Genomic DNA, 10,379 nt, shown 5'->3' with positions numbered 1-10,379 from the left:
TGTTGAGTAATATTGTATGATTCATGCTTATTTATGCATTAAGAAATGTGTGTAAAGGTTTAACCTATCTTGCTTCTTTATGGAGAATTTTGTTATACATCATTGCATTTATATTACCCCTCCCTTACCCCCATCTTTGGCTTCTCTACCCCACTCAACATGGTATGAGGATTACCCCCTACAATGTGATATAACAAATTTATAATTCTACGTTAGTGCACTGTCCTTGCCAAAACTTATAACTTTACTTTAGTCTTGTTAGACTGCCCCCTTTTTTTACTTGTATATACTTTTAGGACATTTATAGAAGTACGTGTTCTTATGTAAACTTGTATTTCCTTTTTTAGGTATGGTTATAGATTTACATTAACTTAGTATGCAATATATAAAATTGAAAACACAAAAAAATATTTTTTTCTTTTTTTAAGTTCATTTTCCCATATTCTTATCAAAAGTATTTTATCATACTCACCCCCTATTTTAAGAATCTTTTATCCAATAATGTTGGACCACCCCGCCTGATTTTGTTGATAATTGAATTTGATAGGATACTCTAGGGATGAACTCACGTAAGTTCCGCAAGACTGCTAGAATATCGACAATCGGAGACCTTGCCAAAATGGCCATCATCTCCCAAAATATGGAGGAAGCATGAAGGGAATGGAAAAATTTGGAAAAAATACTATGACTAGAGCATATTTTCCTTGAAAATATAAAAACAATAAATTATATCTTACTTGTGGCATTTGTGTCTCTTTTGGTATACATGCAGAATCTTTATGTAGTTCTAAGTCTCATTGGTATAAGTGATAACAAGTTGGGGAACACAAGCATTACCTATCTTCCCAGATGTTGCCAATTTCGTTCTAACAAATGGCTTTTTGTGAATGCTGATAGGTAAGTGGACCCTGACCTTGGAACCTGGACGTCCGCATGGATTCAACATTTTGTGCTATTCTTGTGTTCCTTTGTCAAATGCAATATTATTATAAATTCTTATAATTGTTCATGACTCTCCAAACTGTGGCAACTCTCAACATAGGATTCTTATATAAACTTTGTCATTGTCTCAAGTATAACAATTTATCCATTTGATGGAATCAATTGTATGGTGCATTTATTGATGAGATTTTTAAATCTAAACACATACACTAATCTCCCAATTAGCCTTTGGTCGGGCTAGTGTCATACAGTTAATTTATATGCAATGGCTAAATCTTTAGTAATGCGTAATTATTCCTTTAGTATTATTGGGATTTAAGCTTTAGTAATTATCCATATCTTCCTTGCAAAACCACTAGATTCCTTCTCTAGTGAAGTTGGGCAACGTCATCAAATATCCCTATTCGTCCTTTGGGTACTCAATGTATCCTCTCCTACTTCAAAGGTCCTGACTAAAAGTTCCTAGATTTCAAGAAACAATATTCCTTGATAAATACCCCTTCATCTTTCACTATTGCCTCTATGAACAACTGGATCTCCCTACTAGTCCAGTGCAAGAAAGATCAACTTGACTTCTTGGAAGCCTTTAGCAAATTTCTAGTTTCTTTTCCCCTCATCGATTGTCAAGATGCACTCGATCTCAACTTCTACTTCTCTACCTTGATAGTGAATAAGCTCTTTGCTCTTAATGGTCTCCCTGCAATCCCCCTTGAAATAAAAAACTCTCCAAAAATTATCAACCTTCTCTTAGACTTTGACCTCCTTGATCATGATGAAAAATAAGCCATGGACTCCTTAGGCTCTCAACCTTTTATAGCCTCTTTGTCCCTCAAAATTTGTTATCTCAAGCTTTTTGCGGAGCTACTCATCTCCTTCCTCCCTGCCAACTTGAACTAGATTCCCTTAGATTGGAGCATAAATTGTGGGATTTTGATCTTATCAACGATAGAGCCCCCTTATCGATTACCTCCTTAGCTCTTCTTTGAAGTGGTAGACCAGTGCAAAACCCATGCTTTACAATCCAAGCATCTTTTGCCTGATGATTTTTTCTTTGATCTTTCCCAAATTAATCTTTTTGATGTTGACTCATCTAAATGCTGTAGTACCACCTTGATTGCCAAAACTAAAGGCCCTATTAATCAAGACAAAGTTTGTGAGCCCAAGAAATTTTTGAAGAATTGTTGGAATACATATACACCTTCTCAAATACCAATGCAAAAGATCTAACCCTAATTCTTCTTGCTCAGCCTCCATCATTTGGCTTGACCACTTGTTATGGTTTGTTTTCCTAAATCTTTCTAGCTTCTTCCTCTTCTCCTTTGGACCTACCTTGGTGTACACTTTCATTGGTTGGGTTGCCTAGTTCCCTTCAAAATTCATAACTACTCTTACAGTTTACCTCTGGTTTCATGATTTCGTGCTAGAAGCACCTTGTAATCTTCTTCTCTATTGCCCCAATACTCATTTTCTTCCTCGACTCCACAGCACACCATTGGTGAATACTCTTGAAGCAATCCTCTTATAGTCAACAAAAAAAGATCTAAAAAGATTGTCAATACCTATCTACCATGAAGTGCTCTACCAAGAAAACTCGAATTTTTCGTGGCTTGGAGAACTTTGGCAAGACTTCAAAGACATGAAATTTCAATACTATGGCGAACAAGTAAGATTCATTACCAAAAAAGCTAATGCTCTATCAATACTTAATCAAAATAATAAAAAAGCTGAAAGGTTTATTCATCTTTTGTCTGTCAACAAGGTGTTTGATTTTATTTCACCATAAAAGATCTTTGTGGAAGTTTTTGATACATTTGAGATTAAGAAACCTTTTACATGTTTAATATCATCTTTAATTGTAAACTCAGGGGGTTCACCTCCCAAAATTTTAGTGTGCCACATGCATTCAAAAGGAGGGGTATTTTAATTCCACTTTTGGAAAAATTTTACAGGTTTACAATAACATGAGGGGGTTCTTAATTCAACTTTAGAAAAAAATCCATTGGTTTATAAGTAAAGAGGGGTGGTTTTATTGGGGGGAAAAGTTTAGTTGATGGGTTTTTTTAATACCCCTTGAACGCACATGATACCTCAGATTTCTTAGTGGTGCACCCCCCTAGGTTGGAAATATCACAAAAATATTGCTACAACATTCTATAGACCATTGGATACCTTTTGTAATTTTCCATCAGAATTCTTGTCTTGCATTTGTGATGCTTGTAAAATATTTAAACCTTTTATACAAGAGTTTGATGACTTTGGCTCCCATGTTTTATCAACACACTCATGTTGTGTACACACCCTGTTCTTCAAGACTTTATGAAAGAGGGCCTTAACGATATTCCCTCTATCTTGATGAGTCATTTTCCAGCGAGTTTTCCAGTTATCAAGGAATTATATTTGGCATAGTCCAAACTTTGTAATTTGATGTGCATCAATACCTCTATCCACCATGATAATTTTATTAAGGAAATTGTCCTTAGAACTTTAAATCCATCTTTCCTAACCATAGGTATATTCAAAAACCTTGGTTCTTTGACCAAAATATCATGGACAAAGTGGAGTTTCTTACTCACCACCTCTATATTTATGGTTTAGATAAATCCTCTCAAACCCCGACCTTCATGTGCAAAAATTTAATAATACTTGATATCAAACAAAGACTTATGTCTCTTGAATTGTCTTTGACTTGTGCAATAGAAAAAAAAAACTGAATGTGTAGCAATTTATTCATTATCTTATGAAATTACTCTCCCTTCAAACTTGCTTTTGCCTATCTAATGGGGGTACTTATAAAGTACATAAAGATGCTTTTAGATGGCTTACTAATTCCCATAACTACATGTTCTCCAATATTACTGACCTTATCAAGAAGCTGCTTACAACTCTTGATTGTGGAATCCATGAGTATATTGAAAGACTTCATTAAGACATTTTGGGTTTTTACTTGTATTCGTACCAATGCTTATTGGATTATCCACAACCAATATGAATTCCTAATTTATTTACCAAAACATATCTTCTTTGTGTATACTTTTGACATTATGTCTTGTTATGAAGCCATCCCTCACTAAAGAAATAATAGCCTTATCGAGTCTCTAAAATTATATTGAAATCCTACAAACCTCCAGCTATCTTGGGTTTTAAAAGTCTAGGAAAAACTTTGTGCTTACTAAGAAAACTAATGAGTGTAGTATCAATTTTTGATATTTTATTAATCTTAACCTCGTTATTTTAGACATTGGTGATAACATCTTTCTACAATCTAAAGGCACCCTCATGGGGTATTCTTGCTCACCACTTTGGTGCAACTTATATCTAGCTTGGTTTGAGCTACAATTTATTCTTAAATTGTCCAAACTTAGAGAATTGAGAAGCTTAAATCATTTTATCTTTCATCTTGATTCATGAATGATTTAATTTTTATTAATAATGACTTTGTGGTAAATTGTCTTTCCCATAATAGATCTATTGACCAAGCAGACCCAATGAGTATTTACCCATTGGATATCATTGCTATTAACCCCACTTATGAAACTTTTTTTACCACTTATCTCAATTCTTACATTACACTTATGTGACCAATTATTGCTAACTATAAGACTCGTACCTTTTGGAAAAATATAAATTGCCTTTTCCTAATGTCTCTTTCATCCATACTGCAAGTAATAGACCCAGAAACTATGGATATAAAGTTTGTGTGTCACAAGTACTACCCTTAATTTACAATGCTTCACATTTTTCATGGGCTTTTATAGATTTGGTTGGACTTATTTTGCTTTTTTGCTAAAAGTGGATTCAATTCTGACTTGATCACCAAAAATATCCTTAACTTTTTGAAGAATAACACTTTACCTACATTATGCTTTGATTTTATTGCACTTATTAATCTCTTTGGTGAGGGGTAAGCTCCATATGGTGGGCTTACCCCTCACCATGTGGCCTTACCCTCTGGGTTGGGGGTGGGCCACACACACACACACATTTAATTCACTTTTACACTCATTTATACACACACACACACACACACACGCACGCACACACACACATACACCCTAATGCCTCTCCGTACACTCATACAATTTAGTTTTTTCTATTTATTCCTTTATTAACTTTTATTGCAAATTATTTAGAGCTTCAAACCCTTACACTTCCCCCCCCCCCCCCCCCCCCCCCCCCCCCCCCCGCCACCCCCTCCTACTCCCCACACACACTCTCACTTCCATTCTACACCATTTTCCCTATGATGCCAACTACTATCCTTTCCTCCCTGCCCCCCCTCCCCCAATTTAATTTAATTACATTTTGTATATTCATGAATAAATTAGAAACAAACCCCCCCTTTTTCCTTTTCCTCGTGTTGATGTTTTAATGAAAGTAGCTTGTTTTTTACCACCTCCATTATGCACTCTTACATAATTTACTAAACATTTTCTAGTAGTATGCTTTGGGTTTATAAGCATGCTATGCCCATGCACTCTAATGCACATACACTTATAAGCCAAACTCCTTTGTTGCTTTAGACTGCCTCAGGGACAACCCCCCCCTCTTAAATTTTGTATCCCCCTTTAGTTTTTTCCTTTTTTATATTAAAACTCCCCTTAATATTCTTTGGTTTAACTAAATTTCCCCCTTTTAAACCCCCTTTAAAATGATGTTTTTAATTTTCAATTAACCCCTTTAACAAGGCCTCGTAATGTTAATAATAATAAACCCCTTTAAAAGAAACTACCCTCTAACTTATGCTACCCAGTCACCCCTCACCTTACCACCCACTAGCCCTAACTACCCTTCCAACCCCTTGCCATGCCACCCAAACACAAGTTTTTTTCATTCCTCCATGCCTTGCATAACTTCCCCTCCACATTTTGGCAATAGCTCTTCTTGATCGCCGTATATGTTGGCTTCATGTTAAAGTGCTTCTACATTCTTTCAAGACTTTGTAGTCTTTCTAATTCTCTCTAGATGCAATTGATTTCCCCTCCTTCATGGTTCTTCTCTGGTACTCCGTTTCTCACTTTGACCTCGCCCCGTGCTCATCTACTTGTCTACGCCTCTACTGCCCTTTAGCTTACAAGATACTGTAATCTATGGGTTGAACTCGTGACTTGTTTTTTAATCTATGCTCTTTATTACCGGTGGCTGCCAACTATGGTTGCTACCTCTTCTTGCTCTCTTCTTTCAAGCATTGCTCCTACAATGTCGTAATGGTGTCACCCTGCGAGTTTGCTTTTGACCACCTTCACCAGCTCTCCTTACTCTTCGCGGCTCCTTTGACAACCTTGTTTACATTTCTCTTTTCTACTTCGACCTATGCTACCATAGTTTCACGTGGCAGTGTTGGCATTGCTCTACTGTGTCCTTAGCCTCCTTTGTGCTTCTAGCCTCCATGGCCCTTAGGCATCTCTTCTTCCGTACTTGCCAATTTCTTCTCGTTATGTACTTGCTCTCCCAAAAGCTCCTCACTACCTTGCTATTCTTAGCAAGCTTGATACACTATGGCAACCTCTCAGGTTGTCATCATCACTGGCTATTCTACCCTTTCCTTGCTTGAAACATTTACTCTACTTCTTTTTCCACCTTGTTGACATTCGTCCCGTTTATCCCTTCTCACACAGTTTCGACTCCTTCCTCATTAGGGGTCTTGGGGTGGTGTGCAGCTGCTCTCCTCCCCTTACAAAGATCATGTGGTTGCAAGTTGCATTCTATCTTCCTTTGACATATTTCTTTTAGTAAGTTTAGGCTTCATGGGAACACTACCTTTGATATTCTGCTCAGAACGTGGCACTGTGCTTTTGCTGAACAAGAATCTGGTTAAGGCCACCACAGAAAGCTACTATAGTGTTGGCCTTGCTCATTGGGGATTGGCCGAGGTCACCGTGACCTATCCATACTCTTTATGCATTGCAGTCTCGGCAACATGAGAATTCACGTTGTAATCTTTGTGCAACTCATCCCATGTCGAACATCATGACTTACTTGTAGGCATGATATTCCACGGCTAGCATGCTAACCAGTTCATGCTTCTTTTGTAGATACACATTACTTCATTGCAATGAATTTCATGATTCACAGCAACTCTTTGCAGGCAAACTCATTTGTTTTCATAGCTAATTAATTCTTCATTTAAGACCTTTTTAGTCCCTCATTTGTTTTTTGAACCCTTCTTACCTGCAACCTTTTCTTTTTTGACTTAATTAATTAATTAATTGTATTTTTTCCTTCTTAATTTTTGTTTTAGTTTGTTACCTTTAAACCCTTCCCATTTGTGACATGGTCTCTCTGGCTTATAGCCATTTATTCTTTGTCCTTTAGATAATATATATGATTATTTACTTATTTGAGTTCTTTTAATTGATCTTTTAAAGCTTAGTCCCCCTCGTAAATTTATCAAGATTTCCTTTTAAAATATTTTCGTGTTCCTTCATGTAATGTGCCTAGAGCTTGTGCTTTCCATTTTTTTCCATTATTACTTCAAATTATTTATTGTAACTTTTTACTTTATTCTTCCTTACTTAGGCTATTAGTTATGGATTTGCTTTATGCATAGTATTTATTATTGCATAGTATTTAATAATATTATTAATTAAAAAAAATTTCTATTTCTTTTGCTTTAATAATTTGTTTCTTTAAAAGAGTATGTAGACTTAACCCCTCATTGAACTCAGTTTTAGCGTAAAAGGGTATGGACTACCCCCCTCACCTAAGAGTATTTCCATTAATTTGTTGTGGGTCCTATCTAATTTTCTAGTCCCTACCTTTACCTTCTACTTTTTAAGTTTTGTTTAAAAGAAACCTTTCTTCATTATCGTTTAAACAACCTACTTGATATATTCAAACTCAATCAATTTCTTTTATAAAAAATTATTTGTCTAATTAATTTATTTAGATAATTTCTACCTCCCCTCAGCATGTGGTCTTACACTCCAAGCTGGGGATGGGCCACACATACACACACATTTATACTTTTTGTCACATAAATACACTCACACACATACACACATACTTATCACACACACACACGCACACATGCTACTTCAATATTTGAACACATAGACATGCACACACACACACACACACATGTTTTGAAGGTCGAAAAATTTTGGTTTTTGTCCATTATGGTGTCGGCTAGATTTTGAGTTGGTTAGAGAAATAATTTGAAGAAACTCTGTATGAGAGAGTTTTAGATCTTGTTGAGTAGAAAAACTTTGTCCTAATGAAAAATTTTTGGTTCACTCGTTTGCATGCCTATATGGAGGTCAGAAATTGCTAACAAAGTGGTTTTGAGCTAAAAGTGCATCTAGATTTCCGTGTCAAGAGTTGCAGGCATTAGACGGAGGTTGAGATGGAAGAATTAGTCATGAAAGGTCACATGCAAAGGGAAAGAAGAGGGTCTGATCTTCAAGATGAGCTATTGAGCTTGTCCATTAGATGTACGAGGCAGGCGTGGTGATGCTCCGAACAGGGCCGTTTTCATGCAAAATTCCATACGCATTTACTATCATAAGTGCATGCTAAAAGAAGGTTAAAAGCACACGCACGGTTTTCGAGAAAAGCCATTTTTGGCCGATTTTGGAGGTTTTTAGCGCTTATTTTGGAGTCGTGAAAGGCTATGAAAGAAGAGGAGATCGTGAGAAGGAGAACACACAATCCAACACACGCATATCGAGGCTAAGCGAAAGAGAAGAGAAGGCACGCATATCGAGGTTGCATGAGTTAAGAGAAGGCACGCATATCGAGGTTGCTCAAGCGAAGAGAAGGCATGCATATTGAGGCACTACGAAAATGACAATTAGCGCACGTGAATCGAGGCAACGCAAAGAAGAAGATCAGATCAAGATATTTTGAGAGTGAGAGTGTGATTGAGATTTGATCGTTTGATCATCTAATTTGAACATATTCATCCGAGTGAGAGTCAGAGTGAGAGTGAGATAGCTCAGGGGTGGACGGGTGGTATCGAGCTCCTTCACGGAGTGATTCTTCTCCAAAATTATTGTAAAGACTCATCAGTTTCATTCATACTGGAAACTCTCTTCTTGTTCATTCGTGATTATTATCTTGCTACAATTTTGATCGTGATTGTGAAAGAACAGTGTGTGACATGTTTTGTTTGTTTATGTGGGGAATAATCTTTGTTTCTTTGTTTTGGGGGAGAGAGAGAAGTAATCTATATATTTTAAAATAATATTTTGTTTGTTTGTGTGAGGATGTAGGTTAAAGGAGAGAGGGGGAGGGAGACAGAACAGATAGGGAGATAAAGAGAGGGGAGGGAGAAGGACGGGGTGGGACAGGCAGAGAGGGGGGAGGGAAAAAGAGTTGGAGAGAGCAAGAGAGAGAGAGAGAGAGAGAGAGAGAGAGAGAGAGAGAGAGAGAGAGAAACAAAGAGAGAGAGAGACAAAATTCTGAAGAATGATTACTATGTTTGTTTATGGGTGAAATAAGAGAGGAAGAGAGCTATTGTTAATCAAATGAAACAAAGAAGGACTATGGAGATGGAAAATGACAGATATCTAGGTAAGTTACAATCTGTTATACTAAAGAGCATCAAGGATGAGCATGGGGAATAGATTCCTCAGCTCTACAAAAAATATTCATGGATAACAATGCAACCCACTAATTGTGGGTGCTATAAAGTGGATCGGAAGGATGCAATGGACATATCCAAACATTGGAAGGGGAGGATATGGATTTTGAGATGTCTCCCAATAGCAAAACAATAACACGGGTATATATTCAACACATCTTTACCCATACAGACATATATGTGCATCCACATGCAAGCCTTCTATATCGTAGACCCAATTGTAAGTATTCCAAAGTGTACTAGTGTCATGCTTCAAAGTATTTGCATTTGTTTGGTGTCGATCTTATGTCTTGTATTTGTTTTACAAATTTGTATCCATCTACTTACAAAGAATGGGACCTTGTAACATGCATTTTGCATGTCCTCCATGCTAAGATCGGGACTCTTCAGTACAAAGGTTGCACACAATCAGAAATGAAAAAGGATGGGACCTTCTTTTATGAGTCAATGTTTGTAGTTCTGGATCAAGAAGGCTAGTATGGAAGATTGGAATTGCTTGCCTTGCCTTCTTTTGACTGTCCAAAGTGGCCACTTCCAAGCATAGCGATTAGTGATTCATATAGAAATAGGATGTTTAATGATGTGAGAAATGCTATGAAGCCAACTACTGGTGGAAGAAATGCTAGGCTGAGCTGGTTTCTTCCATTCCCATGTTTTGTTGATTTCTTTGCTGGTTGTAGGCAATTGAGAAAAACAAAGATAACATATACTTGCAAGAGCTTAGAATAGGACTGGCTATCGAAATTATTTGACAATGGATGGACAACGAGAACATGTCATAGTGAAGACTTGATACAATAAAGAAACTAGACTGACATGATATTTTTTTTCTTAAGGTTGACTTTGATAAGACATA

This window comes from Dipteris shenzhenensis, chromosome 4, assembly GCF_047967505.1.
Source record: "Dipteris shenzhenensis isolate YYH24624 ecotype China chromosome 4, Dip_SZ_1.0, whole genome shotgun sequence".
Classification (NCBI taxonomy): Eukaryota; Viridiplantae; Streptophyta; class Polypodiopsida; order Gleicheniales; family Dipteridaceae; genus Dipteris; species Dipteris shenzhenensis.
The sequence above is the reverse complement of the archived record's forward strand: the minus strand, read 5'-3'. Positions refer to the sequence as shown.